Here is a 14,415-nt window from a genome sequence, read left to right as displayed (position 1 = left end):
TAGGGTTGTTACGAAGCAGCAGGCCAAAATACTGGTCTGCAAGCTGAGTAATCTGCAGGCTGCAGCACACTGTGTGTGTGTGTGTGTGTGTGTGTGTGTGTGTGTGTGTGTGGTGTGTATACAGGGTGGGTTAAAGTGCCCCAGTGTGTTCCATGCTGATCTGATAATGAGTGAGCAGGGTCAATAGGATGTTAACGGCCCCGTGGGAATGGCTGGTGGTGGATGGGTGGAGGAAGGACGAGGGCCCAGGGACACTGAGCTGTATTTTCACTGTCCTCACTCACCACCATCTGTGTGTGTGCGTGTGTGTGTGCGTGTGTGTGTGTGTGTGTGTGTGTGTAGCAGGGACAGTAAAGGTGCCTCTGTCACTGATATTTGACTCTTTAGCTCAACCCCTGCTGTGTCCTCCCCGTAAAGCCTCAGTCAAACAAAGCAGCTCAACCAGTGTAAAACCAGTATTGACACAGCAGCTTTGACCACAGATCAGTCTTTACTCTGCTGCAACATTTGTCACAACAATTATGCCAATCATACGTCCAAAAATCTGTAATTCTATAATAAATGGGAGAAGCTTGGTACCGCCTTCGAAGTGAGCCTTTTTTAATTTCACTCCCGGCCCGACATCATTCCGAAGGTGTTTCACCGAAAAATGCTGGTATATGCATGAGCAGCATATCTGTGACTCCTTATGTTTGCCAATGGACCATTTGAGTGAGCGTGTGTGTCAGAAGAGTCATAAACCACAAGGTGAAAGAGTAATTGGATCACCCGAACATAAGTTATAAAACCTCATACAAGAAGACAGCATGTCAGCTGAGTGTCAGTGAAAGAACTCTTGTTACATGTGTAAGCTGAGAGACCAGCACTGATAGCTGCTGCGGATGGCTACATGATCAGGACTGCAACAACAGCAACACACACACACACACACACACACACACAATGAAAATATGAGTATCGCTTTGAACTAGTGGGTCAATATGGGCAAAAAATATGAGTGCCTCTTATGTCTGACAAGTGGATGAAAGAAGAAGACCCATGATAGCATGAGAGAGAGAGAGAGAGAGAGAGAGAGAGAGAGAGAGAGAAAGAGAGAGAGGGGGGGGTTGCAGGGAGAACTAAAAAAACATTGCGTGTTATGTTGGCAGGCTCCCGTCAAATCCCTTGGCAGTTCATGTTTTTTTTTCACATGGCCCCGCCTTTGCCATCTGATATTCAAATGCAGAGGAAACTGGAGGAGAGCTCCACCCAGACCACCCGCAGAATCGTCAGGGATTAGTCAAAGAGCACCAACTAGGTCAACAAGATGCAGGGCCATTGCATGTTACAGGGGGACGTGAAGCAACTCACCCACACAGGAGCCGGCCTAGTCTTGCCTGCGATCCTATTCACACGCGTGAACTCTCTCTCTCTCTCTCTCTCTCTATCCGTGTGTCTCTCACACACGAACGCTGTGCTCTCACACAGAGGCAGCAACGCTTACGCGGTGACCTGTTTTCCCATACTTTGACAGTTATCCAAAAAACAACTTCAAAATTCCGCTTGATTTTTTTCTATTTCAGAGCGAGTGAGTATGGGTTAAGCATTAGATATGAGGACAGGCGTAGGGAGATGTAAACATTCCCACTGCTGTCAGACGCCTTACAATTGATTCCCTGGCAGAACATTGGCTTTGATGGGTAGAGCAAAATGATGAAATGAACAGTGATTTAAATATATGAGCTTGTCCTTTTTGGAGCGAGCCAGGAGTTTCACCTCTAAACTTGAGCATGCCGTGTGAGTTCAGGTCTCGCAGGCTATTGAATAACATCTCCGCTCTGCAGTTTCACACCTTAACAAAACAGCTCCAGGCTGGATGGCCTTGGATTTTTTTTTTTTTTCTTTTTTTGAAACCGTAGGTGTTTATGAAGCCCATTTTTCTCTGCACCAGTAGCAGACAAACGAAACTGTTGAATGGGAAAGCAGACACCATCCCTATTGTGAGGCAAACATTATGATATCCCTTCGCAGGGCGCTGCGCTGAGTGTGGATCCTTTCAGTAGCTCACTGGCTCTCTGAAGAAACTCAACACGGAGCTGCTGCGCTAAATAACACTGACATACCTGAACAGTGACCATAGTATCAACTGTCTGAGCGTCAATACCCCCAAAGACATTTCTCAACGTCCCATGCATGATGATCCCAGTCAGATATAATGTTGGAATTTTCCCAGCAGTGTAAATTTAAATAACTCACAGACTTGTACTCATTGTCAGTCGGATGAGAAAATAATGTGAAAAGAGAGAAATGGGGTCATCAGTACTTTGGCACACCTTTCCTAACAGTGGCAGCTGTGACTTTCATGTATCTCTTCTCTCAGCGCAGTGCAGCGTTGTACTGGAATTATCTCTCTCGTCTATCAGACACAGTTTCATCTCGCTGACACACTTCAAGGACAAAAGTGGAATATTTACTGAGACGGCTGAGATGACTGTTTAGCATGTCTGCCATAATCCACTCATAATCACTTGTGTCTGTTTATTTTGAACAGAGGTCATGGATTTTCTTCTCCGTCCATAGTTTGTTGCACCAATAAAGACAGTTTCCTCCGTTAATGAATAATCCGTCCATCATAAGGTGTTGAGGCTGGATTTGTGACGTTCGATGGTCAGCAAGTCCATGCACTGACCAAACATTGCTTTAACAAGTGAATGCAGATTTGGTATCACTTTTTAATACAGCTCGTCAATTACAGAGTAATGTCGTTGTACCAGTCAGGTACCAATACAGCACATGATACTTAAATGGGGAAACGAGACAATGGGGAACAAGAGAGTAACAAGTGGGTATTCACTGTACCTACACTTAAGCATCAGTGGCAACCAGTTATTGTTTTACAAGTACCTGATTCATACAATGTAAATTACAGGCTGTGTTATGAATAGTTGCAGTAGATTTACCTTCTTATTCTTTCATTTGATTTGTTTATTTATATATGTGCCTCAGCGTTCTCCCCGTGGGCAGGTTTTGCTGCGTCATATGGTTTGTCATCGAACTTTCCTTGCAGCTGTATACGTGAGGAATGTCACAACCACCCCATACTCATTCCAGTTCAAAGGTCACAGTATGGTGTGACTTCCAGTGGGCCCTCCCACTGCAGCTCGCACCTGCCTCCTCCCCAAGAGGGCCCTCCCTCACTCCAAACCTTGGGAGACACTGTGGCTGAAAATTGGGGAGCGGAGGTCAAAGGTGGAGGGGTTAATGTCTCCTGACACTGCGGCTCCCTCCCTCGGAGACAATCAGGCGTCTGAATCTAAACTCTCCGTTGTTTGCACTGCTCAGCCAAGAGAACACCGCTGCCGAGCTGACCTTTGCCCACGCAATCATATGTTTTTCATCTATCCTTTTTCTTTTCCTTACCCAGAAATATTCTGTACAGAAGAGAGTGATTGTATGGAGAACTCATTTCAAAGAGGGCTGCGGCCAGTTACCTTTATTCCTGGATGGGGCTACTCAAATCTTCATATCCCATCCAAAGATTTGAATGGCAAAATGCCCCAGTAACCAGTCAGTGAACTCATGCTGACACTAGAGGTGAATCGCAGATAAATTATCTACAGTAATACACTAATAAAAATGTGTTTGTCAGCTGAAGTATTTGTGCTTTTAGTTTCTCAATGTGGCTTCACAAAAACAATATTTTAATTAGCTTAAGTCTGCAGATGTGTTATTAGAGACACGGTACTCTACACGAGGATATGACTTGTTTGTTTTGTATTTTTCAATAATGCCTTTCACCCCCGCTGTTGTTAAAAGAAAACAATTGAAAAATGTCCCCCGTATTTCCACTCGATTTTATTATTTTGCTAAAATTCTGCTAGAAAAATCACAACCTGGCTCGTTTTTTACATGATTAATGCAACACTGTGTTAAGATAGTAAAAAGTCAGTCTTGTAAGACATCAAGGTCAGTATACTAATGATGTTTTTAACGCTTGTTAACCTCCCCTTTTATAATGCGCCACACTTTTTCCATCTTTCTCGCTGCTTTTGTCCCTGGCTGCAGCTGTATTAGCCCAACACTGCAACCAGCCTGTTAACATCTGTAATCAAGCTTCTTTTCCTCAGTTCCCAGCAGAACGTGTTAAATCGCTTACATAATCATGACAAAATGTTCTCCAAAAGGGCCCAGATTTTTTTTTCTTAACCACAATATGTCCCTATACTTCAGGTCAAAGGACAAAGTTTCCTGAACTGCATTTTTTGTGAAAGGCTCCAAGGGCAAAGTTCAGCGTGTTCTGGTTGGGGGAAGGAATGAAAGGGAGGACATTGTATCTCCATTCATGTGGCATTCAGGGGTCAAAGTTCAAAGATGAGAGGTCACTCCAGTTCAGAGGTCACAAGTTGAGATACCATCCAGATAACTAGGCCAGGCTGCTCATCCGACTTAAGGCTGATGTTGACGGCGGAACATATAAATAATGTCAGCCCTCGAACAATCAAACAACAACAATAAACCCGGCGACATCAACTTTTTATGAATAGCACTTTGGCGAGGACTTTGATCAGACTTTTAACTGCTGGTGTACTCAAAATGCAAATTGCAGGTAACATCTACTGTGAACAACAGCCTTGTAAAAGAAAACTATCCAATTTACCTGAATGACACATTGAGTGCCACCTCTGTTTATACTACTGGCAATGAACTGAATTACTGTTTAAACACCACGGTGGGGTTACAGCAGGTTAGGGAGGCACAGTATCCAACCGAGGGAATACAAGTGGCCAATAACACAGCATGATGTGATAGCAGAGCAGAGGGAGGAGGACCCCAGCCCCCCCCCAAAAAAAAATAAATAATAACCCACACACACACTCGCTCTATACACACTTTGCCCCATTCTGCATTTGAAAGGGAAACACAGACAGGGATGGGCAGAAGTTATGTTGTTGTGTTCTTACTCATGAGAACACTGATGTTCCCCAGGTCTTAGAGACATTTTGTTCAAGGCCATGTTGAGATGACAGACTGCTGGCCAGTGGACCTGATAGCACAGATTAGCACAAAATGCAAGGAAAGAAAGAGTAGGGTGGGGGGGGGGGGAGTTATTTGGAAGCAACTGGAGCACAATCTTAGATTCAGAGTTGCACTGCAATTGGTCTGCTGTGAAAACCATTTTTTCATAACGTTCCGGTGAGGCAAACAAAACAAAATGTGAAGTGATATTGTAAGTAAACGAAGAGAAGTCTCATTGAGTACATGTGCTGTTTGTGAATGACACCCACACTTTAGTGACACACGTTCACACCTGGGAGCCGCCTCAGTGTTCAAGGGCACCTTTATGTTGTTCATTTTCTCCACTTGCTCTCTGTGTGCTGAGCAGGTAGTAAATCTGTGCCACTGTGGCAGATATATTCTTTTAACTCTCATAGTTTGGACCTCATCCAAGGAGAAGCCTAATGATTTGTTTAGACTTTGACTAAAAGGTTGGTCGGGGGCACGTCTTACTTAATTCTGCATTTTACCGAAAGGCCATTTTATTAACCTGCTTTTGGTATAAGGGAGATAGGTTAAAGAATTATTCTGTAACTCCTGTCACAGATTTTTCCTTCAGTCCTCCCAGTAATTGGTGTTTCATTGTTCATTATTAAACAAAACACGTGGAGGTGATGTACAAACGTTTTAACCGTGGTGTGATAAATAATGTAAATTCTAGTTGTCACCATTATGTTTTGTGTTGGTATATCGACAGGGAAGAACATTCATTCCAGAATTATTATTTTTTTGTTTAAATGAGACTTTGGGATTATCCTCTATTGCACTCAAGTATCTGACATACATATTAAGGTTACATTTCATACATAAGGGGATCCCAGCTAAAAAAGTAATGCAATGTATTATTGCACTTCCACACAAAGTACATGTAGCTGAGGCAAAAGATTTCGTCTTCTCACTATGGAAAACATCGGGTCGTACGTTTCCCGCGATGCAACTTAACAGCTTTTGACATTGTACTTGCCTACCTGGTAAATGCCCCATGTCATTTGGGTTGTTTTTTATAATTGCCCAGGCGCAAACCGAGATGACCCCGATGACATCATCGGGGGGGGGGGTTCTTTTCAGACCTCGGAAAGCTCTGCTAGAGTCACACAAGACATCACGCAACTTGTTTTCACTGCCTGAAGCTCTACTGCCCATCAACTGTAATGTGACAAAAATCGGTAGAGTGTCCCTTTAAGTCCTGCCGCCGTTCACCTGACAGCACTGCGCTGGCGAGTGCGTTGAACGACGACAAAGAAGTGAGGCGAACGCCATCACAACAACGTGCCGGTTCCCGAAATTAGTACACGACGGCGCACGGCCTTCCAAGTGGACGCATGCTCCGCGGTGTGGACTGGTGGGGCCAGTGGCGCGCAGCAGCGGCGGAGAGCGTGTTCCTTTAAGGGTGGTGTCGGCGGCGGGAGGCGGAGGAGCGGGAGGGGGCGGGGGAGCGGGAGGGGGCGGGGGAGCGGGAGGAGGCGGGGGAGAGGGGGAGGAGGAGGGGGAGGAGTGTGGCTGTCTCCGCTCACTCCTCCACAGCGAGGACGCTCCGACAATAAACAATTCGCACAGGCTCCGCGCGTCAGCCCGCTCGCTGCCGTCGCGCGATCAGATACGACGCGTCCACTGTGGGGTTCTTTTTTGCTTTTTTTCGGACTAACGTTTTGAATCGCAACCCCCCCCCCCCCCCCCCCCCCCCCCCCCCCACCACCCCTAAAAAAAAAAAAAAAAACCCCAGCCCGTCTCGTCGTTTCTGTTTCCTGACAGAAGTGCCGAGACTAGACGCGACGCGTTTTTTCATTGGATTTGCTCGTCCTGCTGTCGAATGACAACGATGCGCCTCTCCGGCTGACTGCGGGGTGGACGAAGCAGGTAGGAGCTCCGTGACACACACACACACACACTCACACACACACACTTATACACACACACACACACACACACTGTCACACCTGGGACATTATTCTCACCGCCGCGGGGAACGGGACGCGGCGGTGCTGTTCGCGGGGCGCGGTGTCGAGGATTGTACCAGATAACAGTGGGGGGTTTTTTTTTCGTCGAGGATCGCGTGTATGTGCGTGTGCGCGCGCGCGTGTGTGTTTGGGTGTGCGCGCGCGCGTTTGGGTGGGTGCGCGCGTGTGTGGGTGCGCGAGCGGAGGCGCATATGGATATAGCCCTGAAAACGCTGCATAAAGAAGAAGTGTGTGTGTGTGTGTGTGTGTGTGTGTGTGTTTGTGTGTTTTTAACAGGTTCCTGGTTCAGTTCAGTCAGAACAGCCTCTGTCTGTGTCCCCTGGACACATCATGACCAGTAGCATTGGGCCCCCCGGTGTCCGTCTAATTTGCCAATGTTCATTTACCATCACGGACCGAATGCAAACCGTCCTGCTCATGTGTTTCTAAAGTGTGTCTTATGCTTCTTCAGCACCACTTGTGTCCGCCTGCTGCCGATCACATGGACACCGGATGGATGGTGTCACCCCGCAGGCCCATTTGAAAACAATACACAGTGTGGCGCCGTCCGAGTCAGAGGAGTTAGTCTGACGTCTAGTACAGTTAATGTAGGCTACTTCATCACGTTGACTCATACGGCTTTGAAGAACTGCCAGCACCACCGATGGGAGACACTTAACAGTTGCACCAGTAGGCATTACTGCTGACCAGTCCTGCCCCCCTTCGAAGAGCTCGTGAGGGGTTTGAGAGAACCTCAAGGCCCTGAGAAGGACCTCGCTGCAGCTATATGTTGAGCCTGAGTCATGAGTAGGGTTGCAGAGGCGTTAAAATATATAGCTTTGTCCTGGATGCATTAGGCTATATTTAATGAGAAACCTTCATAGCTGCCAAGACGCATACTTCACTGTGAGCTTTTCATTCTTAATTTTTGTGTGTGTGTGTGGAGTTGATTCTTAATTGGATTAATGTCTGAGATAGTCTCAGATTTCCCTGACATGTATTTGTATATTCCCCGTAGTGTCATGTTCTCTAATTGAAATTGCTTAACCAATCAGCATCTTTGAGCATTTAGAAAAGCGCTATATACATTTCATGTATTATTATTATTATTATTATTATTATTATTATTATTAAGCGGGGGCAGTGACAATGGCACAATGCACTTAGCATAATACAGTAAATACAGTGTACGGGAACTGGGAGGGTGGTTAAAATGTGACAGATAAGAGTGGCTGCAACAAGTCTATAATATTATCAGCATCAAGGTAACATATGAGCTTCTTTTACACTGCAAACAGCGATGGTATGGATTCATGGCTCAGTTAATGATCCCCATTAATGGTCAGTTTGTTTTGCCTCGTTACCTAAAACCACAACCTGAGTAATATAAACGTGTCAGATACCACTGGCTGGCCCCTTCAACCCTTTTGGCAAGACATCAGCTCAGTCTGTAGACCAAACTGCTGCTGCTTGAAGTTGCAGTTGGTTGGTTGCAGTGTCATCATGTCAGATATTTTTTGAGAGTTGTTTTTCCGTGACTGCCAGAGAGGCTTTTTGAGCGGCCTCTGTGTAGTTGTTCCTTTTCCAGAAATGTCCTATTGCTTCATTGGACTTTGGATCAGTGTGGAGGCAAAAGGTCAGGGGCTGAAGTTTGCTGCTAGTTACAGGAAAGAGGGCAAGGTGCATCTTCAGTTCATCTTCTGAAAGGGCAGTTAACATAGAGAACTACCGTAACTTAGACCAAAACAAAAAGTGACGTGGAGAAAAGTTGAACTTTTTAAAAGCCTTCTAAATGCTGTCTGTGTCTGGGGGGCTGCCTTTTAGCCTTTCTTTTGTTGAGCATTTAAGCTGCTTAATTATTTGACCTGAATTTTACACGAGATGCTCAAGGTAGTTCAGCTTGTCCTCTGTTGCCATAGATAACTAAAACCTCCACATTTATAGTCCAACTTTAAAGGTGCACCTCAAACGTACTCTTGTTTGAGTGGCCAGCTGCGCTGCGACTCAAAGAATTCTCCGTACTGGATGTAGCTTGATTTGACTGAGCCATCTGCTTTTGTCCAGGGAGCTGCTGTTGAGTGATGTGCAGTAGTCTGCAACAGAACCAGAGGACATTCAAATGGCCAAATGCAAATTATGTTGAGGCTGGCGAACAGTCACAAGACTGGACTCTGCACTTTTCGCTCTTATCCATTGGCTGCCTTTCATCACAGCAAATCTTATCTGCCATCAAAACACCACTGCTGCTTTATGAAAGTGGCATGTTTTGGTGTTGGTGTGTGCCTGACATTGTTCATGCAGGTGTGCTCTTGTGCTCTTGCATGTCCTTTTTCGCAGATGTGTTTTTAAAAAACGATGTTTTGGGTTATAATATGAAAAACAAGTAATTTCAGCATCACACTGCTTGTTGCTAGTCAGCGACTTTCCTTTATCCTTTAAATAATTTGATATAATACTATATTTTTTATACAGGATGATGCCAGAGGTGCACATACCCAGGCACTTATCTCTGCTAACAGCCTCTCTAACTACTACCACTGTGCCAGCTCAAAGCCCAGTGTTTGTAAATCTGTCAGTCACAAGAACAAGAGACACGAACGGGCAGACAGAAATTGAGGATGGCGTCCTGCTTTTTGATTGCTGAGATACCCGGCGAATCAACAAACTAATGTGCAATCTACCAGAACAAGTGTCATGCATTTACTGCAGAGGTTTTGATTTATTATAGACCTGGGAGCTGCCCAGCACTTGTGTTGTTGGCCACTGAACATTGTTCAAGGGCACTTTGACAGTAGATGTTGAGGAAGAGAAGTGCATTTCTCATCCACTTACAGGCCCGCACTTTGTCGGCCCACTGAGGAATCAAACCAGAGACCTATTGGCCACAAGCTCATTTCTCTAATTGTTTGGGCTCTATAATATTTGTGTGGAGCACACATTAAGCCAAATCATTTTATTGTTCTCTTTACTGCTTGTTTACTCAGTAGACACTTTCTACTAATAACAATACTCAATGCTACCGCTGTGGAGATTTACGCCGCAACAATTGTGCTGTAAATTTCATAGTCGGGGGTTGAAGCGTTTGTCAGAAACGGTGACAAGACAAAAGCCCAGTATACGACTGGTGAATGTTATACTTAATCAAAGTGATTGAAATAATCTGTATTCAGCGTCTGACTATTAAGAGAAGGTTAGCACTCCTTAATATCTTCACTCTGTGCCTCCCCCTCCTCCACCTCTTATCTGTCAATGGATTTCACACACACACACACACACATGTATCACACGTATCGCTCAGACTACTGTATCACTTCTGTAACTGCAACAGGGCCCGACTGCATAACACTGGAATAGAAAATGCCTTTAAATGGAGATGATGAAGAACATTTCGAGGCTTTAGTGATGTTACTGTAAACACAGCACAGATTAATGTGACAACAAAATTGAATGTAAAAGATGACATGACTAATCATGAATTAGTCGGATAGATGCATAGAGCCACATTGAAATCAGAATGTGTTTTTAGTATATTTCCTCTTCATATTCTACCATCAGAAAACCCGCAGTTTGAAACCACAAAAACCCCTGGAGTTGATTTTGCTTTAATAAGATCCCTCGTGTGGGCAGTTTGAAATGATTCCTTCTGTATGCTGGGTCTTAGCTAGGGGTCTCAGTTACAGCAGCACTATCTCATTCAGAGGCAATCACTCCAGCTCTTGTTGGTGCTTCCGTCATGAACAGAAGGCAGCCAAAGTCAATGGGACTCATTTTGATGACAAGGCAGGAACTGCTAACTGCGCCTTTAAAGCCATCGCTCCTGAATGCGGGCTGGAATGACGAAAAGGGAGGAAGAAAGATGAAGGCCTCCGCTGCAACCCCCGAGAGCTAGACTTGCCAGAACTCATCTGTTGAATGGATCCCCTCACACCTCCGCCTCCTTCTCCTCCCCCTTCACCCTCACCTCCAGCTCTCCACCCCTCTGCCCTCACGCTTCACCTTCACCTTGGCCGTGGCGCAATGACAGGCCCCTCAATTATCTCCAGCGATTGATCGCCGTTGATTGCAATTGCTGTGAATTAGTTTATATCTTCACTGAAAGCTGCTCACCAAATGGGAAGGAGCCTGAAAGAGAAATATCAGTACCCACGTGAAGCATCATCCAACAGCTGTGGAAGCCTAATTTGTGACAATCAATGAAGCAGAGCAGGGTAACAGCATCAAGCTATTTTGCACCGTGGTAATGGAGCTACCTGCACAACACATAATCTCTACTGTAAGTAAAGACTGAGGAGATGTAGCGTGGAGCAGCAGACCTCCTGGGTGACATGACAGGAGCTCACTCCTCTCCTGGCCAGGCTGGTCGCAGCAGAGGAGCGGAGTGGAACTGACTCCTCCCTCGGTCTTTTCCTTCCCTCCTTAGCTCCCTCTCTCCCACTCTCGCTCCTGTAGCAGAGCTGCTGCCCCGGGCTGCAGAGGTGCAGTAGGACAGTTGCTCCACTATTGTGGTGAGTGTTCTGCCAGGATGCTGCAGTCAGACGAGGCGAAGGTCTCGGCTCTTGCCACAAGCAGGCCAACGTCACGCGTGTGACAGGGTGGGCAGGCTGTGAGGGGGGCAGGGACAGACGCTCATAGATAGGATGCCCTACCTAGCCTGTGTGCACATGTGATCGAGAACGTCTGCCTAGTTTTCTTTCAGAGGAATACAGAGGAGAGACAGCAGATGCCTCTCATGCAGGCTTGGCGCTACCGTTGGAATTGTTTTGCTGCAACAGTCAGAGGATGCTTGAAATTAAGTCCGTGATAATACAGGTGACGATCCCAAGGATCGTAGTAAACATGGATTCACCTGAACTTGGTTCACTCAAACAAACCAGCCTCTGATAGGCATCAGACAGGGCTACTGCACCTTGTGTACTAAATGCTATTTGTGTTGCCTCCAAATGTTTTCTTGTATATGTCCCTGGCGTGGACTAAGAAGCCTAAAGGTTGAAGACTAGAACAGCAGGTCACTACGTCCAGAGACTGTGGTCTGCTGTTATTCAACTGTGTCTTATTTTAACCAGGTTATGTGGCAGGAGTGCAGGGGAGAAGCTGGGGCTAAGTGAAAATGCCACTCATTCCTGAAGAGTCCCTGGCCTCGTCAAGGTTAGTGGCTTGTCTTTGTAAGTTGAGGGATTGATGCATGAGCCTGTCTGGCGCTGAATTCAAAGTCCAAGGCTGTCACAGGCAGTGGCTCTCTCCCCCTCCCTCCTCCCTCTCTCCCTTTGCAGGCTATCACAGGGCCCCGTCCTTCCCAACTTCTTAGCAGCCTGTCCTTTTGGGAACCTTGAGCAGCCCAGGCAAGGACACAGCGTCTGGTGCAGTAAGCCTGTGCAGAGGGGGAGGATTTACGTAACGATCCTGCTTTAAACATGGGTGTATGACTTCCCTGACACGGAGCAGTGTGGTGCAGAGCTGCACAGCTCACAGCACATGTCGTCGCCGCCCCCCCGCCCCCGACAAGGAGGGGGCAGAGAAATCCCTACAACTTAATTATATCTTCCTCTTTTAAAAGCTTTCGTTTGAAATTAAATTTTCCCTGGCAATTAACTAAAGAGGAGTTTTCAGAATTTATGAATGAATGATGGATATATTGCACAGGACGACGGGGGGGGGGGGGGGGGGGGGGGGGGGAGAGGGAGCAGGGGATGCATATGCAGTATATGCTTTGAGGTTGTGTCCCTTAGTTTGGGAGAATTCAGGCATCATTAAACTTTGTACCTGTGAGCCACTCCTGTGTGCCCCCGACTCAGCAACACTTGTGTAGCGTACACTATTCTACCGTCAATATTTGGGTAATTTTCTGTGCAACCCTATGAACGCTTGCACTCTTTCACACTGCATGGCTTTGCAGGACGTGTGGAAGAAGAGTTGGGGTTTCCCTTCCTCCTCATTCACTCAGGCCCACATCTTATAGAAGTTGGAAATAACTTTCTGAATGCTGTTACGTGCTGCACACCCCAAATCCTCTCTTGGCTTGAACTGTAATTGTGTTACTTTTTGATGGTGATGAGCTGAATTGTTGCTGGGCAACAAGAGACGTGTGCAGGTGGCCGTGGAGAGTTGAAGCTATGTGAGTTCAGATAGATCTGCTGCACATTACCTGGGTTTCCAGTAGAGGAATGTCGGTGAATCCCCAAAGAAATACCTTGTTGTTTGCACATTAGGCAATTTGTTGTTCGTCCAAAATGAATGATGATTAATTAATGTCTTTTTAGATGCATAAAGATCATCCCTGTAATGGCTCTGACATTTCAGATTGTACTTCTTTTATACATTTGTCAATGAATGTATGAATGACTCATTTTTAATAAATATCTTTTTAACATGGTTAAATAAGTGGCACATTTCTAAATAAAAAAAAGGAAGAATGTCCTCCCACACAGCAAAGGAAGGGCCGAGGACATTTTGCAAAATCCGTTCCCCTCTTTCACTGAAAGTGGTCTCTTGAATTTTTCTGAAACATACCGTCCTTTTGTGAACCTCCAGCCCACTTAAATCCATTAGTGAGGTGGCGTTATTCAGTCCATCCTCACTAGAGCAGACTAAACAGACTGAAAGACTGTGGTTCAGAAGTGCAGCTTTCTCATAACTGTGTTAAAGAATCCCAGTAGAAGAGAGGCCATTTGAGAGAAGATGGAGAGCACTGGGCTGATGACTTGAGGCAGCAATATGACCTATTACTTAGGGAAAATGGACCGGTGACCAGAAGATTGCTGGCTCATACTCTGCTCATCCTCTGCCCTTGAGCAAAGGCAATTAACCTGGATTTCTTCAGTAAATATCCAGCTGTGGAAATGAAAAGAGATGTGCAAGAGTGATAATTGTGTAAGTGACTTTGAATTAAAAGTGTCCACTAAGCAGAGAGATTAATAAAGCTTCTCCAATCATAGCTTGTGTTTTCAAGTTATCAAGGACTCAGGACTGCTGAACATGTAGAGGAGTACGTACAGTCGCCCCCCCCACCACACACACACGCTCGCACATGCACATGCACACTCACACTCACACAGACTTCCCTCTTTTCCGTAGGCATTAAGGGTAGGGCACAACCTTGACCTGATTGCTGAGGAGGCTTTTTAAGTAACTCTCCAGAAGGAGATCCAATCATGTGACACCCTTCACCCAGCCTCACCCCCTATCCCCTCTCCCGACCTTGTATGTCTGGGAGGAGGAGGGGGTGGAGACGCTCGCCACGGGCCTGCATGCAGCTGCAGGGGCCGTCACTCAATTGGGCATTCCCTCCAAGGTCAGAAAGGGTCGAGGTCATGTCAGAGCGAGCAGCACAGCTCCAGTGATCCCTGCCCTTATCTGAATTTGGGAATTGCCGGCCACAAGTTTCCACCCTGTTTGACTGCGGTGACGAACTGAGCAGGTTTAGTCATCTCCTCATTTCTCAATCAGT

General features: G+C 46.1%; 1 protein-coding gene across 3 annotated transcripts in view; it reads left to right on the top strand.

Annotated features, from left to right (window-relative positions):
- The first annotated feature begins 6,519 nt into the window (after positions 1 to 6,519).
- nrip1b (nuclear receptor interacting protein 1b) overlaps positions 6,520 to 14,415 on the top strand; it is a 34,954-nt gene continuing 27,058 nt past the window's right edge. For 2 of the 3 annotated variants that reach the window (XM_035625234.2, XM_035625235.2), the window contains exon 1: positions 6,520 to 6,891. The gene's annotated coding sequence lies outside the window, so the exon portion shown is untranslated. Of the gene's footprint in view, positions 6,892 to 12,034; positions 12,117 to 14,415 lie in introns of all 3 variants that reach the window. The other variant, XM_035625236.2, reaches the window with a different exon arrangement.

The sequence above is a fragment of the Scophthalmus maximus genome, chromosome 2 (assembly GCF_022379125.1).
Source record: "Scophthalmus maximus strain ysfricsl-2021 chromosome 2, ASM2237912v1, whole genome shotgun sequence".
Classification (NCBI taxonomy): Eukaryota; Metazoa; Chordata; class Actinopteri; order Pleuronectiformes; family Scophthalmidae; genus Scophthalmus; species Scophthalmus maximus.
The sequence above is the reverse complement of the archived record's forward strand: the minus strand, read 5'-3'. Positions and strand labels throughout refer to the sequence as shown.